The 22,211-nt window shown below is 46.3% G+C and overlaps 1 protein-coding gene across 7 annotated transcripts in view; it reads right to left on the reverse strand.

Annotated features, from left to right (window-relative positions):
• The window catches only part of SIPA1L3 (signal induced proliferation associated 1 like 3), a 239,418-nt gene that overhangs the window by 203,682 nt on the left and 13,525 nt on the right, over positions 1 to 22,211 (reverse strand). For 2 of the 7 annotated variants that reach the window (XM_023245057.2, XM_045046369.1), the window contains exon 1: positions 20,789 to 21,058. The exons of the other annotated variants lie outside the window; for them this stretch is intronic. The gene's annotated coding sequence lies outside the window, so the exon portion shown is untranslated. Of the gene's footprint in view, positions 1 to 20,788; positions 21,059 to 22,211 lie in introns of those variants that run through there. 7 annotated transcript variants of the gene reach the window in all.

Consider the following 22,211-nt stretch of genomic DNA (forward strand, 5'->3'; position numbering starts at 1 on the left):
CATTCACTTTTCAGGCACAGAGCAGAACTGCATTTCCTTGCCATCCTCAAGTTGGCAGTGGCTATAAGATTTGCCTTAGCCAATGAAATATGAAGAGAAGCAATGGTGGTCAGTTCCATGTGGGATCATTTGAGAGCTGATGTACAAACCCCTGTATTTCCCTTATTGCATAAGTAAATCTGTTGCAGATGGTGGTACCTGGGTCCCCAAATGAAGACGATGTAGAGCAGAGACTACCACCAAACCATGAAGAATATGTGGTATTAATGAGACTCAATGAGAAGTCTTTTAAGCCACTGAGATATGAGGGTTATTTGTTACAGCAGCAGAACCTAAGCCATCCTTACCAATTCAATACTCTTTGAGTTAATCCTCTTTTTACTAGGAAATTAACTGAGGCTCAGATAAGTTAAATGATATGATCAAGGACACACAGTGGAAAGGTAGCAGAGACAGGATTAGAATTTAGGTCTGATTCCAGGGCCCTTAAAAGTTGTCACTTCAATCACTGTCCTGTACTTCCTCCTATTTCACTCACCACTTAATTCACTCAACAGCAATATTTATTGAGGGCTTATGACAGGTGCTGCAAAGAATGTCTTCCAGGTTGACATTTTTTTCCCCAGTAAAATATCTTTTTGGTTTTTAATATTCAAACTTTGTGGAATGTACATAATTACGTGTTTTCATCTACTTTTTATATGGGAAAATTGTATGCTCTCAATGTAACATTTTTAACAAATGATGAGTAGGAAGTCTCAAAACTACATTTTAAATACAATCAGTAGAAGGTCAGAACCATGTGTGGACACGAAAAGGTTGGCTGAGGTCAACAGAGGAGATGCAAGTTTGAGATGCTGTTGACCAGAGGGGAATGGCGGGGTGAAGCCTGTGAAAGCTGTTTTTTAGCCAGCATATTAACTGTTTAGTATTCAAGAAGTGATTTTTTTTTTTTCTTGAGCATTTTACATCTTAACATATTAGTCTGTTACTTATGTCTAGGAGATAGGCTGGCCTATCTCCACTGGGCCAATAGGATAAAAGGAATGAGTTTCCAGGGTTTCTGGAGACAGGTGCCCAGCTTCTTACTCCTTTAGACACTGTCTTGTCTGCCAAGGATGCCCAACACTGCCAGAGTGCAGGGGATCAGGCTAGGGTTGCATACAGAAAGAAGTCTCCAGAACCAAGGAAATGAGATAAACTGGGTCTGCGATGATGGTGATGGTAGTGAACCAATCAACCATCTATAACCCATCTACCTTTGGACTTCCTTCCCATGAGATAAGAGACAGCCAGATTCTTTGGGGTGACGTTGTTCAAGCTTGAATGTCTTTATCCCCAGGGGTTTAATGCAGACTTTTAATGGATCCAAGGGCACAAATGTTTTTTAAGGGAAGCAATGTTCAGATCCTCGATGGCCCCAAGTTCCCCTTCCCAAAACTGATCTGACTGCAAACCAGCCTGCCTTCTCGGTTGTCCATCCCCCTACACTATCACCTGCCCACCTCATCCTAAGGAGCACTGCTTAGGGGGTGTGTAAGCCTCTAGGACGCCAAACAACACAAAACATGAAAATAATGGTTTGGAGGAAGTAGTCTTTAATGAATAAGAAAGCTCCTTAAACCCCCAGGCTTGCCTGTCCTTCACTGACTTACACATCTTTCTGTTAAATATGAATCTTGGCTTTAAAAACAGGATATTCTGGCCCGTGCTGGGATTCCCTAAATTCAGAATACTCAAAGCAGTATATATAGGTTAGTGGCCCTGGTTCGTTTAAAGGGAATGTTTTGCAGGACCATCAAAATTTTGATTCCCCTAGAAAAAAATTCCCAGGGGAAAATGTATGTGATTTTTCTTTCAGATTCTGTGTGCTTTATACAATAAGGTAGTGAAAAACCTACTTTATCTAACCATATTATAAAATATTTCAATTACAGTCAATCTCCATCTTATCTCACCTTATAAAATATGTACATTATTTCTCCCACAAACAATATTTTACAGTTACCACACAATTATTTTAGATGTCAGCTTTATAATGCACGAGGAGATATGGTTTATCAAAATTCTTTTGAGGGAACACAAAAATATTTGAAGATGATCAGTTCAAATTGGAATAATCCTGGCCAGCCCAGCCCTAATTCCTGGTGGCTGAGCTACAGGAACTCAGCATGGGGTACAAATCCTGAGGGGGAAAAGACTCCAGACAATGGCAAAGTCACACGTGCCTGGGGTTAGAGCCAAACAGGACAGTCAGTCAAGCTCTACACCCTCTTCCTCTCAGCTCTCGGGGGCCTCAAAAGCAAAGCTGCTACAAGACAGTATTTGAAAAGGGATTTTCTGGCCCAATGGGTCAACTCAAAAGATTCCCTTTCACCCAAGTAAAAGGGCTGTGGCCCTGCCTTCACCTCCAAGTAAGTATGGGCACACACACGTGTGCGCGCGCACACACACACACACACACGTGAGGGAAGTATTCACCATAAATTACTCGGGATTGAGTCAGTAATTACCCTCTTAAATAGTTTCCACTATAGCAAAACCCTTCTTCAAGAGATGACTTTGTTCTGAATCTGAAGCAACATTTCACCATGCACTGTATCCAGCTTTTTCTAAGTTAGCAGAGGGGCTACTACACACAGGTAAAAACCATTATGCTAATAAAGGTCCCATATCTAACCAAATTTCCCTTAAAGCACGATATAGTGTGCAAGACCGGGTAACAGGCAGGAAAGGACTGTTGTCCAGAGATTTAACTCATACTACTTTCATTCATTTGAGAAAGACCCTGGGTCCCCTCTGGGGGTAAGGCCCTAGGCTGAGCATGATCCCTGCACTGTATCAGAGTGGTTCTCAAACTCTGAGGTATGTCTAGTCACCCAAGATGTTGCTCAGAACTCAGATATTCCCAAGCCCCAGATCAGAACCACCAGCAGCGTGGAAAAGAGCCTCTATATTTTTAACACGTTCCCCAGGCCAAGTCTGTTGCTTCCTTAAGTCTCAGGACCACCACAGAGAAAAGTCTAGCAAAGTGGTTCACAAACATCTGAATCATACAAACCATTTATGGAGAATTTTAAAGTACAGATTCTAGAGCCCACAAGAATTACCAAATCACTTAAAGGACTCTTGGTTGCAAGTGGCAGAGACCCAACTCAAACTGGCTCAAGAATAAAATAAAAAGCAATTTTCTGCTTCACGTTACTGAAAAGTTCAGGGGTCATTCCAATTTCCAGTTACCCAAAGAATTTATCAAGAACCAATCACTTCCAGTGTTCTTTCCATCTGACCCTTTGGGCAAGGATGGCTCCCAGCAACATTAGGCTTATGCTCCACAACTCAGCACCCCAGTAGAAAGAAAGCACCTCTTTCCTGGCAGCTCTCGCCAAAGACATGTATAAATTCTGAACAGACTGATGTGACTCATGAGCCCTTTCCTGAGCCAGTCACTGGGGCAGAGAGGAAGAGAACAGTCTGAATGGCCCAGGACTGCTCCCGTTCCACATCCAAACCACATGGACCAGAATGCTCCGCAAGGCGGAAGAAGGTGGGGGAGGCGCTTTTTAAGTTGTTTTTATACTCCTGTTTCTAAAAGTTCTCTCCAGAAATTGAAAAATACAAATATTAAAAAAAAATGAAAACAATCTATAAACATTCTACATACTAAAGTTTTCAGAATCTTTATTTACTTTTTAATGTTTATTTTTGTGAGAGAGAGAGAGCGACCATGAGAAGGGGAGGGACAGAGAGAGAAGGAGACAAAGAATCGGAAGACTCCAGGCTCTGAGCTGGCAGCACGGAGCCCAACGCGGGTCTCGAACTCATGAGCTGTGAGATCATGACCTGAGCCGAAGTCAGATGCGTAACCGACTGAGCCACCCAGGTGCCCCAGAATCTTTAAACTCAAATTGTGAATGTAAGTACTGATTTGTTGAGTAGAAACCTATTCCGTACAACAGAGCATTTCGTTAGGGCTGCCTTTATGACAATACCCCCAAACTGAAAAAAGATAAATCTCTTAGCCATTTTTATGATTGTTCAGCTAATAGTGGTTTGCCTCCCTTTTTCCATGAATTTGTTCTTGTTTTTAACCCCTACAGAAATCAGTGGGTGTCTACTAAGAACAATGATATTCTCTCAATTACAGTGTAATTACTGAAATTAGAAAGTGCTGGTGCTATAATCCTGCTAGCTAATGTACAGTTATCTATTGCATAACTTATAATTTATAACTTATAAGATAGTTACCCCCATTTCATTTTCAAGGGCAGGGCTTTTGATTCATTGCCACCCCCCTCCCCCTCCCCCACCAGAGAAAGTAGTATCATACATACAGCTGGGCTCAGTGAAGGAATAAACTGGATGGTGGGGGAGCAAATCCTCAAAAGGAAAACCACAAAACAATCATGAATGGTTGTTGGGCCAAACCAGCAGATGATATCCACTACACCTGCCCCAACAGATGCTCCAGGAATAAAGCCAGAGAATCCCAACTGTTGAGAAGAGTCCCTAGGTGATGCCAATTCCCAGCCAGGTTTCAGAGTGCCACTGTCCAGGGAACAGGTATGATCAGACACAAACACGACACTTCTTGAGCTGTTTTTCAGATGTCTTTGACAAGACAAGAAACCTGGTGAAGGTGTTTCTGTGCTCCCACTCAGCACAGCCTGCTGGGGGCCTGGGGCTGGGCAGGTCAGACCTGGGTTTGCTCTTACAGAGCTCAGCCTAAGAGGTGAAGGACGTGCTTACAGGGAGCATTGTGCTGCCATGCCACGTAGAGAAGGGCCCTGCACGAGCCATTGTGAAGGAGGTGAGGCAGGTCCAAACATCACCCCTGCCATCAGTTCACACTTATGGGGTGAGACCTGCAGCCAGGGCTGCACTGCGCCCAGACACCTGGGATCGCTGGCATTTCCACGAGAACCCAAACCTTAGACAACACACATCCACGCAGTGAACAAGTCCTGTCAGCTTGTGATTCTCCCTACGAGGCAGAGAGAAGCTACTCACTTGGCCGAGATCACAGAGCTAGTTGGGGTGGTGCTGGGATCAATTCCAGACTCTGTTCCCAAGTCCTAGCTTGAACTACAGAGCACTATCCAACTCATGGAGGAAAAATAAGGCCGATGATAACTAATATTTCTTGAGTGCTTATTATGGCTCAAACTACTTTCTTTTTTAATTTTTTTTGAAGTTTATTTATTTTGAAAAAGAGAGTGGGGGAGGGGGGGAGGGAGGGAGGGAGAGAGAGAGAGAGAGAGAGAGAGAGAGAGAGAGAGAGAGAGAGAGAGAGAGAGAGAATCCCAAGCAGGTTCCACACTGTCAGCACAGAGCCCCATGCGGGGCTTGAACCCACAAAGCTGTGAAATGATCCAAGCCAAAATCAAGAGTCAGACGCTCAATCAACAGCCAACCGGGTGCCCCAAACTAAATTCTTTACGTAAACTTATTTAATGCTCTGAATGGCCCCTTGAGGTAGAAACATTTACCATCCACATTTTACAGGTGAGGAAACTGACGCCCAGAGAGGTGAAGTGATAAACCCAAGGTCACACAGCTAGCAAGCAGCTGAACTTTGAATCCAGGCCTTCTGGCCCCGGTTCTTCACCACAAGGTGATAATGCTTCATACGTAAGAACAGGAATGATGCCCCAGGCCAGGTGGGCAAAGAAAGTCTTCATTTTATGAGAAGTGTGTGTGTCATGCTTATTGCCTTGCCAGAGCTCGCTGGAGGAGAGAGAGCCAACAGACCAAAGCTGGGTCGGACCCCTGTTCCCGGATGGAAACAGCCAGTCAAGTCTTCAACTGTGGCTGGGACCTGGACACCCCATTAAGGGAGGAGCCTGGGGACACCCTGATGCCTGGAGAAGCCTAGAAAGGGAAGGAACCAAAGAGAATGTAGAGGCAGAGGTGGGAAATGGAGAGGGGAGACTGGCTGGGCCCCAGGTCTGCTGATCACAACACCAGCAGACAATGCCTGTCCCAAGCTCCAGGATGCATCTCAGAATTCTAGGCTTGGATGGATCGGACATGGGCCCGTGTATTTTCAACCCAAAGAATCTAGGCCAAGAACTTCCTACCTGGCTCCCTCTCTAAGCTCATCTTCTGCCATTCTCACCTTCCCTTCCCTCATAGCCCTCTGGCCACAGGGCCTCCTGGTACTTCTTAGAACGCACTCTGTAAGCTCCTGCCTCAGGGCCTTTGTGTTTACTATGCTGTCTGGAATGTTCTTTCCCAGATGTTTCCATGGCTGGCTCCTCATATCCAGGTCTTGATCAAAGTCATCTCTTCAGAGGTCTGCCCTGATCACCTGTGCTAAAACTCCAGCCTTCCTCCTGGTCGGTTTTCTTCACAGCACATCTCACTACCTAACATCACATTATTTATGTTTGTTTAGAGTCCAGTTCCCCTCGAGAATGTCAGGGCCAGAAGTGTGGGGACTGTGTCTATCCTGGGCCCCGCTGTGGCCCTAGCATTTGTGTGCCATCTCGTAGGTGTTCAGGAAATACCTAAGTGATGATATCTGCCTACACACACTTTTATACATCTCCTGGAACCTTTATCCCCGCCCTCAGGAACACAGAAAAGGGGACAAGGAAAGAAACAATGACTAACCTTTGTTTGAGTGGTTACTATGTGCCAACCACAGTTCCAAGCACTTTGCAGGGATCACTTATTCCTCACGAGAACCAAGGGTAGGAGCCGTTATTACTCCAGAAAAGGAAGCTGAGGTTCATCTTAATCACAGAGAGGTTAAGTTACTTGCCCAAGGACACCCAGCCAAGAAAAGGCAAAGCTGCAAAGCTTAGCAGTCTGATGTCAGGCCTCACGACACACAGGTGGGCAACCAGTTCTACTGATCCAGCAACAGAGCTCCAGATCTTCTTGCTCAGCTCCCCATAGCCCCACTGGCAGACCTCTGTCTTTTTCTTTTCTTTTTTTCTTCATCTCAGTCAAGGCCCCAGAATGTTGTCCACTGCTGCATGTACTCAAGTTGTCACCCTTGACGTCGGCTTTTTCCCTGGTTGGGCCCAGCCATGGGGGACAGATGAGTCCTTCACTGACATGGCCACACACTGGCCACCGTGGACTTCTCAGGAACTCAGAAAAATTCTGGGCCCTGCCTAACTGGGCCCCCATCAAGGGCGGTCCTGCAGGATAAAACATCTGAGGCACCCACACCTGCCTGTGACCTCCACTGGCATTTATCATCATCGTGGAAGCCCCGGCTGGGCAGTGAGGCAGGGGGCAGGCCTAACACAGTCAGCTGCAGCAGAGGGGCCATCAAGACGACAATCACTCATGGACAAAAGGAAAGTTTGCCAAGGAACTGCAGGAAAAGCCGCTGAAAATACGTTAGCAATAAGGCAGCCAGTTATTGACTAAATCCACTCTATTCCAAACCAGACTATGCCTCATCCAAGTTGCTAGACAGTCAGCAAGGTCACCTCTCTGTGCTTCAGTTTCATCGCTGTGAAGTGGGTATTACCAACCTGCTTCACTGAGTTATGGCAGGGGCTGAAGGTGAACAATAAAACACTCAGACCAGGACCAGGCTTGTACTAAGCTTTTCAAGTCAGTGGGAAAGGACAGATGATTCAATCAATACTGCAAGAGATAACTGATTAACTATTGGCAGGGCGTAGGTTTAAGATCTTTATCCCACCTAACACCAGAAAAAAAAAAAAAATTCCAGATGTTGGATGTGAACAATGAAGCTATACATGTGATTCTTTGTCTTCTTCTTCTTTTTTTTTTTGAGAGAGTGCAGTGGGGGAGAAGTGGGGGGGGGGGGGAAGAGGGAGAGGGAGAGGGAGAGGGAGAGAGAGAGAGAGAGAGAGAGAGAGAGAGAGAGAGAATCCTAAGCAAGCTCTACGCTCAACCACAGAGCCAGACATGGGGCTTGATCTCATGACCTTGAGATCATGACCTGAACCGAAATCAAGATTTGGACGCCTAAGCAACTGAGCCACCTAAGCGCCCCTATACATGTGATTTTGATCTTAGGGTTTTGAATTTAAGCCCCATGGTGAGTGTAGAGATTACTTAAAATCTTTAAAAAAAGAAGAAAAAAGAAAAAGAAAGAAACTATAAAGTAGGAAGAAAATACAGTATTTATCTCATCTTAAATTAAAGGCCAAAGCATAAAAGCAAACAACAACATTAACAAAAAAAACCCTGAGTGTGATATTTAGTAACATTATAAAATTAAAAGGTAAACAACTCACTGGGGATGTAAATCTGCAACCTATAACAAATGATTCCTACCTTCAGTAATATAAAGATACCTTACAAATCAATAAGAAGTAAAAACTACCCCCTAGAAAAACAGGCAACAAACAAGGAAATACCTATGGTTAATAGACAAGTCAGCAACAAATATCGCAAGTCTTTAAACATATTTATATACTTTGTATCAGTAATTGCCAACTCCAGAACTTTGTCTAATAAAAATCTAAGGAGAAAACAAAGGTTTTTGTGTGTGAGATGTTCAGAGTTACAATATGGAAGGTGGAAGTGAGCAGTATGTCCAGTAACAGGGCACTGACAGGATGGAACACTATGAAGTCATCAAAAAGAGCGTGGCTGACCTTGACCCACTGCCACAGTAGGCTTTCCAAGGCAGACTGTTAAAGGAAGGTGCCGTCTGTAGAACAACATACCTAGAGAGAATGTTTGTACAACAAACAACTATAGGCATACGTATGTGTAATAAAAATAGCTAACGTGTGAGTGCTTATCACATGCCAGGTGCCACTCTTAACTTTTTTACCTATATTAGCACGATGAATCCTTACAAGCCAAGACGTTAGGACCATCACCACCATTTCACACATGAGGAAACTGTGGCACAGAATGATTAAGTAAAGGCCCAAATCAGTACATGACAAAGCTGGGGTCTGAACCGAAGAACCGTGGCCCCAGAGCCCAGGCTCTTCAACACGATCTACTGCATGCACAGCAAGAAGAGCGCCTTTAATGTCACTCTGGGCAGGCGAGAGACACTTGGGGGAGGGCCAGGTGCCAGGGACATGACAGGAACAAGGAAATGCCATGCTCTGCTTTACATACTGCTCCACTGCTTGAAATGTTTACAATCGGCATTTGGCTGATGTAAGTTTTAAATCAAAAAAGAAAAAAAAGATCAATATGAAATTTCTGCCAAGCGACCTAAATGCAAGAAGGAGTAGGAGATGATCAGCGTCCATCAGTGCCACTGACAGGGGAGCACCAAGCAGGACCAAAGTCAGCACCTCCTTTCACCTGCTCCACATGCAGATGGAGGGTGGGCTCACACCTGTCTCCCAGATGATGCCAAGGAAAGCCATGTGGCTGGCTGAGGTATCACACAGGACACACACCCCGTGGGAGGTGAGCTCCCTTTACATGTGGATCGCTGGAGGAGGAGATAAGAAGAGTTTGATGGGCAAGGAGGCTTTCAGCCCAATCAGTTAAGCAGGCTCAGGAGCTCCAAGTCCGGGGCCTATATACACCTTATCTGGCCCAAGTGTCAAGTTACGTATGTGTTGGCACCCAGAAAGTCCCTGTTTTCTGCCCTGTAATAAATACTGTAATAAAAGGCACGACAGGATCTAGGTTAGTGGGGATGGTGGAAGGGCCACCGATGTGGACTTGATCCCTTCCTGGTTTCATAAATGTAGGACATTAGCTCCTCCTGGGCACAGGCTGTGTCAACATCATGGATTAACAGCTGTGGCTGGAGTGAGAGAAAGGGGAGTAAGGTCCGACTGTGGGTCAGGCCACCGAGGTTCCAAACCAGACCCAAGTAGCTGAGTGACAAGGATCAAGGGCTTCGCTTCTCTGGGCCTCAGTTTCTTCATCTGCGAAATGGGGAGTAAGAGTCTACCGTAGAGGGTTACAGGAGACGTGTGTGAGTAGGACACCCCAGCCCAAGTTAAAGGGGGCCGGGGACTGTCATTACTGCCATCCATCCAAACCTGCAGCCCAAAGCCTGAAACCCTGGAAAATCTACTCCCCTCCCCATGCTCTGACCAATCCCTTAGCAACTTGTCAGGCCATGCACTTCTGTCAAGCATCAATGCCACTCTGCAGGCCAGGCACCTCTCCTCCCTCCGGGGAAGGCTGCCTCCCTCCTTGTTCCATTGCCACTCCCTCAGAGGCAATGACAGCAAGGACACTCAGAATAAACACCAAACCCTCTCCCCGGCTCCCACCCCTGCCCACCCTTCCACCTCCTTCTCTACAAGGCTCCAGCCACACCACTGTTCTGTTGTTCCTCCACCCACCAAACTCCTTCCTGCCTCAGCACTTATGCATTTGCTGTTCCTTCTGCCAGGACCCCTTCCCGCAGATCTTTCGAGAGGCTGGCACCTTCGTACCATTACGGTCTCAGCTGCTATCACTACCCGGCAAAGCTCTCCCCCAGCCTCCCACAGCCCTCTCCGCCTTCCAGGTGGCTCTCCCATCAGTCTGCTTCATCACTTCACAGCATGATTCGGCCCCACTTGAAATACCTTATTAATTTGTTTACTACTTTCTCTTCTGTGTCCTTCAATGTGAACCAAAACCCCAGGAGGACAGGCCTTCTCAGGTTCTGACCCGAGCACTGGGAACACATGTGATGCTCAATGAATATTTGCCAAAGGCACAAGTTAGTGACTGAATGAATTAATGAATTCTACATCATTCTACATCAAATCTCTGCCCTTCCCCCCCCCCCCCCCCCCCCCCCGGGAGTAAATGTGTTGTAATCTCCAGAAGAAAAGAAAGCCCTTAGGTAGTGTGCAATATAATGCGTAACTGATCCCAAGGCATCCAAATGATTTCATGCGTGCTAGTGCTCTAAAGAATTTATGACCCAGACAACAGTGCCTGGGGTCAGAGCGCGCCCCTGGCCAGGCTACTAGAAGGAGAGCCTCTCCGTGGAGCAGAGCCAGTTTTTGTTCTTTTGTCTAGGAAGAGAGTTTCAGATCAGAAGAAATCCAAATGCTCAAAAACCTCTTGCCCCAAGCATAAAGGCTTAATCCCCTGGCATGGAACAAGAACTCTCTAGAGGCTGTAGGTTTGAAAAATTCATGGCCAGGGAAAGAGAACAAAAAATGGAAATGTCAACAACGGCCTAGAGTCATCTCTCCCTGGTTACGGTGGGTGACACACACGAACACAGGGCCCCACCTGGTCAAAGGTAAGGCCCGAAGCAGCTGCGCCCAAACAGTAAGATGACTGTGGCGGTTCATCTGTTTATTCCCAAATCCAAGATGAGGTGTGCCAGTAGAGGCCCGTACACATCGAATGAATGGATGCAAAAACAAAGAGGATTTGGATCACCGAAGGAAAAATCCGCAGATCAGAAGCCACCAGCCCAGTCGTTCAATACTCATTTCTAACGTAAACAGAAGTTCAAAAGAGTCAGTACCCTCAGGGTAACTAAATAATAGATGAGAAAGGTTGCTCTCTAAAGGAATACTCCAGCTAATAAGTGAAGAGGACAGAATTACGAGTGTCACAATTTCTGCAAACCCTAAGTAAAATCACAGGTGTCACAGCCATTAACTACAGGACGTCACTGAAAGTAAAAGTAAAGTAAAATGTCACAGCCATTAACTACAGGACGTCACTGAAAGAGAACACAGGCTTTACCCACCTGCTGAGGATAGAACACATAACAGCCAGGAGAATGCCCTGCCATCCCTACCCAGAACACACACCAATATGCGTGTGTGCGCACATCTCACACCTGAATCTGATCCAGTCTCCAAACCCAACCACCCATTTGCAGGAAGCACAGGGACAGAAGAACTTGTTAGCCACCACCACAGAAATACAACCCCAGACACAGGCTGTGGGAGATCTACAGGGCAAATTACGTGGCTTTTCTCAACAAATAAACTATCCAAGAAAAAAGGGGGGAAAAACGGGGATGGCGGGGGGACCCACAGATTAAATGACACTTAACAAGCATGTGAACCAAATCCCACAGTGGACCTTGATTGGAACAAATCAATTCTAAGACTTTTATGAGAGGATCTGAAATGTACTGGATGCTAGATGATGTCAAGCAATTATTGTTAGTTACCTTAATCATGACCATGATGTTGTCACTGTGTCCTTAAAAATCTTACCTTTCATAGATAAAAACTGAACTATTTAACTATAAAATAATCCCGTGGGGGTGGGCAGCAGCCTATACAAATAAACCCAGAGTGGTCATGAGCTAAGAAGAGCTGAAGCTATTATTGACTTTTCTCAAACAGTGTCTAGAGGTGATTAAACCGAGAGGGTGGCTGAGAAAGCAGCTCGTGATTACTTTCACCGCCAAGGGCTAATGATCAGATGACATCTTCCTCCTGCAGCTCCGTGTCAGGCTGGGTAAAGCCAAAGTCCTCACTGTGGCCCCAAGGCCCCACACAATCGGCCCCCATCACCCCTCTCATTCCCCCCCGCCCCCGGCCACCGCCCCATCTCTCCCTCCCTCCCCACTCTCCAGCCCTGCAGGCACTCTGAAGTTCCTCAAGCATGCCAGGCACCTTCTCACCTCAGAACCTCACGGGCCCTTATTTCACCCAAATGCTCTTCCCCCAGATACCCACATGGCTCTGCGACTCCCTCTCTTCACCTCTGCTCCAATGTCATCTTCTGAAAGAGGCCTTCCCTAACCCCACTCTCTCAAACAGCACCAAAAGTCTTCAAAATTTAATTAAATAGGGGCACTTGGCTGGCTCAGTAGGAGGAGCATGTGTAGAGATTACTTAAATAACCTTAAAACATGTTTTGAAAAGGGGCACCTGGGTGGCTCAGTTGAGTATCCAACTCTTGATTTCTGCTCAGGTCATGATCTCATGCTTCATAGGTTCGAGCCCCACATCGAGCTCTGTGCTGACAGCTCAGAGCCTGGAGCCTGCTTCAGATTCTGTGACTCCCTCTCTCTGCCCCTCTCCCGCTTGCCCTGTCTCTCAAAAATAAATAAACATTAAAAAAATTGGGGGGGTGGGGCGCCTGGGTGGCTCAGTCGGTTAAGCGGCCGACTTCGGCTCAGGTCATGATCTCACGGTCCGTGAGTTCGAGCCCCGCGTCGGGCTCTGTGCTGACAGCTCAGAGCCTGGAGCCTGTTTCAGATTCTGCGTCTCCCTCTCTCTGACCCCTCCCCCGTTCATGCTCTGTCTCTCCCTGTCTCAAAGATAAATAAAACGTTAAAAAAAAAAATTTTTTTTAAATAAAAAAATTGGGGGGAGATTTAATAGCATCACATGCTACTTATTCTCATTGCATGTACCCACCTTCATTTTTTTTCACACCGATTATCTCTTTTGGACTTACTATATATGTCTTTCTTTACTATCTGTCTTCCCTTTTATAATATAAGCTCCATGAGGGTGCAAATTTCATTTGTTTTGTTCACTACAGTCGTCCCAGCTCCCAAAACAGCATCTGTACAAACCAGGTGCTCGATTAATATTTGTGTAATAAATCAAAGAACCAAAGCGACATGACCTTCAGGTACCATCCTAGTGCCTGGCAGCTCCTTTAAGAGCCATTTTTAGGGAGGGGCACCTGGGTGGATCAGTTGGTTAAGCACCAATTTCAACTCAGGTCATGATCTTGCAGTTCGTGGGTTGAAGCCCTGCGTCCGGCTCTGTGCTGACAGTTTGGGGCCTGGAGCCTGCTTCAGATTCTGTCTCCCGCTCTCTCTGCCCCTCCCCAACTTGTGCTCTCTCAAAAATAAACGTTAAAAAAAAAAAAAAAAAAAAAAAAAGAGCCATTTTTAAGGAACACTTCAGAACTAGTAAAGCCTCTGGCTGCCTGATCCAATGTTTAGTCTCCCCTTTTAACTTAGCAGAATCTGATCTTTAAAGATTTTATTTTTAAGTAATGCCTACATCCAACGTGGGGCTTGAACTCACAACCCTGAGATCAAGAGTGCCATGTTCCACTGACTGAGCCAGGCCAGGTGCCCCCAGAATCTCATGTTTAGCTAAGGACAAGGGCATGTGAAATAAAGACTACATTTCCCAGACTCCTTGCAACTATGTATTGTACCCTAAGTTCTGAGCAAGAATCTATATAAGTAGAATTATCGTGTGCAACTTCCATTAGGTCTTTTTTTTTTTTTTTAAGTTTATTTATTTTTGAGAGAGAGACAGAGAGAGCAAGTGGGGGGAGGGGCAGAAAGAGAGGGAGACAGAATCCTAAGCAGGCTCCACACTGTCAGTGCAGAGCCTTATGCGGGGCTTGAACTCACAAACTGTGAGATGATAACCTGAACCGAAATCAAGAGTCAGACACTTAACTGACTGAGCCATCCAGGCACCCCTCCATTAAGTCTTTTTAAAAAGACAGGGGTGCCCATCTTCATTCCTTCCTTCCTGCTGGCTGGGATGCAATGGCTGGAGCTTGAGCAGCCATATTGAATCATGAGGTGGCAGGACAAGGATGATAGATCCAAGAGGAAGAAGGAGCCTGCGTCCAAAATAAGAATGTAGCCCTGGCCTGCTTATATCACTGGGCTCCTTTATGTAATAGAGAAAGAAACTTCTATCTTGCTTAGACCATTGTATTCTGTTTTATATATGGTTTTCTATTATATGCAATTGAACCTAATCCTGATACACTTGGGATCAAAAGACCATTCAGAGTGAGTGGAACAAGTCCTATATCTATACAAATGTATAAAAACGTCCATAAATTGAGAACTATTCCAAAGAAGAATCACTGTGAGCTTGCAGATACACAAAGAGCTATCATGGAGCTGGGGAGAGGGTAAACGGGTGGGAACAACCAAGGAAATAATGACATGCGAACCACATTTCCAATTAGGTTAAATAGGCTGCTGCCTCGGGATTAGTAACCAGAGCACAGCTGACTCTTAAACAACACAGGTCTGAACTATGCAGGTCCATTTACATAGTTCATACAGTATTATAAATGTATTTTCTCTTCCTTATGATTTTCTCAAAAACATTTTCTTTTCTCCAGTTTACTTTAAGGATATAGTACATAATATGTATAACATACAAAATACATGTTAATTGTTGACACTATCAGTAAAGCTTCTGGTCAACAGTACAATTAGTAGTTAAGCTTCTAGGGAGTCAAAAGTTATATACAGATTTTCAACTATGTGGGTAGGTATGTGCCCTTAACTCCCACACTGTTTAAGGGTCGAGCGTATATAAGGAACACCTACAGGGGCACCAGGGTGGCTTAGTCAGTTCAGCGTTCAACTCATGATTTCTGCTCAGTTCATGATCTCAGGGTTGTGAGATCGAGCCCCCCTGTGTTGGGCTCTGCGCTGGGCATGGAACCTGCTTAAGATTCTCTCTCTCATTCTCTCTCTCTCTCCCCCTCCCTCTGTCCCTCCCCTGCTCATGCAAGCTCTCTCTCTGGGAAAAAAAAAAAAAAAAAAAAGAACACCTACAAATCAATACTAAAATGCCGCAAAGTGATGAGCAAGTTTTATCCAGAAGAAGAAAGATAAAAGATATTCTGCCTTATCAGTCTTCAGAGGAGTATAATCAAAACCACAATGAGATTTCATTTCATATCTGGCAAAAAATAAAAAAGTTTTACCAAACCAAGCCCTTGGTGGCAACGTTCAGAGACCAGTCTGACAGTATTTGGCGAAGTCAAAGATGCTCACATCCTACGACCCGCCAATCTCGTGCCTAGTAACACCCAAAAGAAATTCATGTCAATACATGCTAGGAAACGTGTAACAACATTCACAGTAGCCCATGAATCGCAAAAAATCTAGAAACTAATGAAATGTTCATTGGCATGCAAATGACTAACATAAAAATGTGGTACATTCAGCCAGTGGAATATTATATAGCAGCAAAAAAACCAGAATGAACTACAGCTATACAAAAATAGTCTGGATCACTCTTAGATGCACAATACTATGGGAAAAATGCAAGTCCCACCAAACTATACACAGTACAGTATCATTTGCATAAAGTTCAAAAATAGTTCTTTTTAAGACAAAGAATGATAAATAAAAAACTCAAGATGGTGGTCACCTCTGGGACAGGAGGCAGGGTATGGAATGGGAAGTACCACACAGGTTCATGTGTTATTAAAATGTCCTAATTCCTGGGCATTAAATTCCTTGGACATTAAAATGTCCTAATAGCCTACTGTTAATTATAACAGACAATTTTGCATGAGCCCAAAACACCAGTGTTTCATGCACCAAGGATTCCGATTAATCTGATTTTGCATGCCCAAAGGCCATCTTTAAAAAAATGGAATATATTTAGAAAGAGGTGAGGGAGCATGTACACCAAGTTACTGACATATGGGACCAATGAGGCAGGAGGTAGGAGCGGAGGGGATGAAGTAGTAGGTGGTTTCTGCTTCATGTTTTGTTCTGCCATCACTTAAATATTCATTTCAACAAGAAATGTTACCTATAACGAACTCACACAATACAGCGCAGTGGTTCACGGACTCCGGAGCCAGACCACCAGAGATCACGCGTCGACTGCACTACTTCCTGGCTGCGGTAAGTAGGCAGGTAGGTTATTTAACTTCTCTGTGCCTCTGTTTCTGTATCAGAAAAGGAAGGGTGATCACAGTGCCTACTTCATGGGGCCACTGTGAAGACTGAATGGGTTGGTTCACAGCTCCTCTACACGAGGGAAGCCCTTAATGAGACTGGTTATTATGATTCTCACTAGTCTAACTTCTAACATGTACATGGAGGACAGCCATGAGTTGAGCAATGATCTAGTGAAGGCCTACAAATGATCCTGGTCAGTTTAACCCCCAGCTGTGCTTCCTTCCCTCATACTTGCAGCCTCTGTAAGAAGCCTGGTGCACTGCTCATCCCAAGTACTTACTGAACAGATGATAAACGAATACAAGATGCCACCTCACCACTTCTCTAGCTGTCTGAACAGACCCCTTCTAGATGCCTCCTCTCGTGTCCATTCTCCCTTCTTCAATACTGACACTTCATTTAGGGTGGTGGTTAAGTCCAAATTTAAAAACTGCATTTCCATGACTTCCCCGTAGCCAGGGGTGGTCACGTCATGGAGTTCTCTAGCCAAAGTGACACAAGCAGAAGTCAGCTAAAGATTTCAGGGAAGGCTTTGGTGTCCTACAATAGAGGTGCTGTCTCCCTTCCTTAAGAGTTTTGCTGCCTCCTGCCTGTAACAAGGATGTGGGGCTGGAGGTGGAACAGCCTTCTTCTCGCTACGAGGCTAAGGGCAGCAGCAGTGCAGATAAAGAAGAGCCTGGGACACCGGAGAGATGGTAAGCTGCAGCACCACCTTTCCCTGCTAACCTCTGCACCTCTCCTTACGTGAGAAAACGAAGGCTATCGTAGTCTCTGGAGATGACCCCCAGTGGGCACATCTCTCGGAACTCAAGTCTTCCACTGTCCCTCCCACACTGAATCTGGGCTGACCTGTGACTCACTTTAGCCAACAGAATGAGGCTGAAAGTGAGCTGGGCCAGTTCTGGACTATGCCTTACGAAGGCTCATCAGAAGCCCTGAGCTGCCATGTTTTAAGTCCAGCTACTGGCTGGCGAGGCCACATGGAAGAAGAGATCCTGAGACTACAGAGAGAGGGGCCCAGCCATCTCCAAGGCACAATGTGGCCGAAATATCTTGAGTGCTCCAGCTCCATCTACCCTTTGTCTGCTGCAGCGTAAGAAACTCCGGTCAAGCCCAGGAGAAGAGCCATCCGCATGAGCCTCAGTAAAGCAGAGTCTGTCATTTTAAGGCATTTAAGTTTTAGGGTGCCTTGTTATGTAGCAATAGAGAACTAGAATAAACCTCTATCTGGGCACACCACTGTACAAGTTTCACAAAGCCAAATATATCCCATAATTAAAGTGCCACTTAAAAAGGAAATGTGCCCATCGATCAAAGATCCCAACAAAATCTCTTGCATATTGATAACAAAGATCCTTAAAATGAAAAAAAATATGAACCTTCTGTTATTTTGTTAACGAGTACTCATTAAACACAACTAACCCGTATTAAGGGTGATGAATCTATTACTTACTTTTATAATTAAAAAGCATTTAAAGTAGAAAGTTCAACACTGTGCTGGACCTGGTGAGAACCCTCAGAAAACACATCTTCTATCTGGGCAAGAGGTATCATTATACTAATACTACTTCATATTCATTTTCAAAGGCTTAGAGCTTAAGTTAACAAGGTGGCTAAGCAGGTTGGACGCCTGCAAACTAATTAAAGAAGGCTATCAATAAAAATAATAATTTGAAAAAAAAACAGAAACAAAGGGAATGCACATCAGTGATGGTCTAGCCAAATTAATTATGGTACACCCACGTCACCATGTGTTACACACATCTTTTGCTATCAAAAAGAGCAAATCTGAGTGCTACCTGAGAATCTGGAGGCATATCTATATGATTTTGCCATGTTAGAAAAACCAAATGCAGGGCACCTGGGTGGCTCAGTTGGTTAAGCATCCAACTTTGGCTCAGGTCATGATCTTACAGTTCGTGGGCTCCTGCCCCACACTCGGCCCTGTGCTGACAGCTAAGACCCTGGAGCCTGCTTTGGATTCTGTGTGTGTGTGTGTGTGTGTGTGTGTGTGTGTGTGTGTGTCTGCCCCTCCGTTGCATTCTCTCCCTCCCTCTCTCCCTCTCCCCGCCTCTCAAAAATAAAATATTTTTTAAAAAGCAAAATGCAAGAAAATGAAGGTAATATTATCCCTTGTAGGATTCTATTTCTCTCCACAGGATTATATAACCATGGGAGAAAAGGTAGAAAGATACGTACATAAGTACTCGATTGTTACTATGGGTAAAGGACTGTGGGAGGATGCTGACATCCTTGACTTGAGAGAAGTCCACAAACTAGGGACAGAAAAAAATTGAAGAGGAGCTTGGAGTTAATTCATGATCATCACCCCCCAAGTAGCGAGTGCTCTCTATGCACCAGATACAGTGCTTGACTAGGTCACCTGATCTCACCTGAACTTCTCATCTAATGTGGGAATTATTAATTATTCCCATTTTCCAGATCAGGAAACAGAGGCCCGGAGAAGGTAAGCACTGTGCCCAGAGTGCGGGCAGTGCTGGGACTTGAGCATGAAGAGCCACGGTCTTTCAGGAAGGGCACTGAAACTGCACCACTGCCCCTGGGGCTCAAAGGGCACAGTTAACTGCTAGAGGAGCAGTTCCTTGGACACCTGGCACATTCAGGCCCAAAGGTGTGGCAGTGCATGATGCAGCCGGCAGTCCATCAGCACCTCGGTGCCTCGGTGTCTCATCCCATCCGGAGAAATCCGAGAGGGCCACTGACCTCGCTCCACAGAGCCTGGGGAAGCCCCGCCCAGGACACTTTTACAGAACCAACTGCCGACACCAGGAGCCAGAGCACTGACGATGAGGTGGGATCAGCCACGACACACTCTCTGAGTTCGCCATTTAATTACAATGCGTTCAATGCGTTCAGCCCCCGAACGAGAATTACTGCCTGTTAAAGCAGGGAAGACCAATAAACCATGCCTGGCCAGTTAATTCTGATTTCCAAGGCATTCCCTGACCTTACTGCAGAAACACTGAACAGGACCTGGCGATTAAGTGGGCTCTCCAGATACACGCAGGTGTGTGCACGTGCGGGCAGTGTCTTAGACAAAGCTTTCCCCACCCGATTTAACCTGCACGCAGCCTCAACTCTCACCAGGGCCAAGGCTGTCTGATCCCGGACACATGAATCCCGGCTGCCCGGATGAGCCACTGGCAGGGCCCGGATTCTCCAGACTGCAGGGGATGAGGGACAGGAAGCCAGAGGCCCTGATGCCTCAGGCAGGCCTGATGAGAATCAAAGGGAGGGTGTGGGAATGCCACCTCCCCCACAGCTGCAGGTCTGGGGGCATTCTAACTCAAACCCCAAATGGGGACAGTCATCCATCCTCGGACAATGTTGCACCTGATATCATAAATTTATTCATAAAATAATTTATCCCACACCTACCACATGCCAGGAACTGCTCTACAAGAATAAAGACCGAAGTCCCTGCCCTTTTATGGAGCCTACAGGTGGGGGGGAGGGGCAGATAATAAACAAGTATGTCAAGTAGTAATAAATGCCATGAAGAAAAATAAAGCACAGTGAAGGACTAAGAGTGGTGGAGAAAGTGCTATTTAATAGGGACAGAGGCCCCACGGAGAGGGTGACATCTGAGCAGAGACCTGAAAGGGGGTGGGGAGTCTTGGGGAGACTGGGGGAAGTGTTCCAGGCCAAGGGAACAGCCAGGGCAAAGGCCCTGAGGGAGGAACAGAAGGAGGCCTGAGCAGCTGGAGTGCGGCCAGCAGTTGAGAAGTCAAAGATAAGGCCAGGGAATTTGGGGGGCAGGGGCACAGGGCTAGCTGACACTGAGGACGACTCCCTGCCCAGGCTGTGAGCACTTTACATAACGATTCACTGGAAAGATGAGTGGGTACTGCTCCTACTTCCCCTTTCATCAGATGGGGAAACTGAGGCCCAGAGAGGGAAAGGAACCTGCCTGAGATCACACAGCTTCCCTGTACCAGGCCGGGATGTCCCACAGCCCCTGGCACAGAAGTTTGCATCCCACAGGAGCTCAACAGCCACCAATTGGTTCCTTCTCCGGGGAGAAAATATCCTCCATTTTCTTCTCACTCCCTCGACACTCCGCCCACCGTTCTTCACAGTTAGGAGCAGACAGGTAAACACTTCATGCCAGAGGAGGGGAGGAAAAGAAAACAAAAAAGCCACCAGTCTAATTCCCGAAAAGAAGAAACACATCATTACCTTTCTCTCCTCTACAAGTTACTACGAAACTTAGCAAACATCACTCACCCAAGAGACGTCCTGAGCGCAGCCCTGATCACAGAGCTGGCAGGTGACTGGCCGGGACCCGGCAAGGCCACCTGCCCGAGCTCTGCAGGCTGCCCCCGGCCGGTGCCTCCCCCGCTCGGCCTACTGTGGGTGTCTGGAATGCGGAAACGGGAACCTGCCGTGCCAGCTCCTAACAGCGACTTATTCAATAGCCGCGGGAACACGCCAGCCACTGGAGTTCCCCCACGAGGAGCTCCGCGCAAACAGGCGTGCTCCCAAAGAGGACTGTTTCGCCAGCAGTCCCTTTGGGGGAGGGAAAAAAAAAGGACTCCTTACTCACCAGACACGTGGTCTGAGGACCTGAATGGGCTTAAGAGAAAGCTCCAAGGTAACAAAGACGGCTCGCCTGTTACTGCTGATCCAGGAACGGGCCACCTGTTCACTGACTGAGCCAGGGCTGGATCCGTGCCCACCGCCTCCCCTGCCCTGGGCTGGCACCTGCCCGCTTCATTCACAACCTCACAATCCAAAGGTGGGCTCCGTTCCCGGTGCGGACTCCCGGTCTGCTCACTCAGGCAGAGGCAGAGGCAATGTAGCTTAATGATTAAGCACCGCCTCTGGGCCCCTCCGGCCAGCTTTGGAAGCACAGCCCGGAATGGCTTTGCCTGATATTAACAACCACCAGAGTCTGGGTGCTCACTCTGCACAAGGCACCCTTCTAAGCACTTCCTAGGAGTTATTTCCCCTAGCCCACACAGCTACCCTCCTAGGATGTACTATTATCATTGCTATTTCACAAGTGAGAAAGTTCAAAAATAGAGAAGTCACAGCGTGGAGATCACATAGCAAGAAAGTGGTGGGGCAGAGAGGTAATCCCAGCACAGCGACTCTGGGTTTCCAGTTCTTAACCACTACACCCAGATCCCCTTTCAAGATGAGAGACTGCCCCCCCCCCGCCCCAACTGGGTCCCAGTTGCCACATCTGTAAAATGGGATGTGTGTGAGAGTTGGTGAGCTCTGTATGGGGGAACACTTAGCCTAACCCACAAAAAATGCTCAACAACTATCAGCTATGGTCATGACATTCTGCCCTCAGATTCAATCAGATTTCGCTTATACCTTAAAATAGGGGGTAATTGTGGGCAGCTGAAGGGAAGAAGAATAAAGATTCTTGCTGCCCTTTTCACTCACAAAAAAATACCACTGACCCTTGAACATGGGTTTGAACTGTGCAGCTCCATTTATGTAGTTCTTATGGTACAGTACTATAAATGTATTTTCTCTTCCTCATGACTTTTTCAACGTTTATTTATTTTTGGGACAGAGAGAGACAGAGCATGAACAGGGGAGGGGCAGAGAGAGAGGGAGACACAGAATCAGAAACAGGCTCCAGGCTCTGAGCCATCAGCCCAGAGCCCGATGCAGGGCTCGAACTCACGGACCG

The sequence above is a fragment of the Felis catus genome, chromosome E2 (genome assembly GCF_018350175.1).
Source record: "Felis catus isolate Fca126 chromosome E2, F.catus_Fca126_mat1.0, whole genome shotgun sequence".
Lineage (NCBI taxonomy): Eukaryota > Metazoa > Chordata > Mammalia > Carnivora > Felidae > Felis > Felis catus.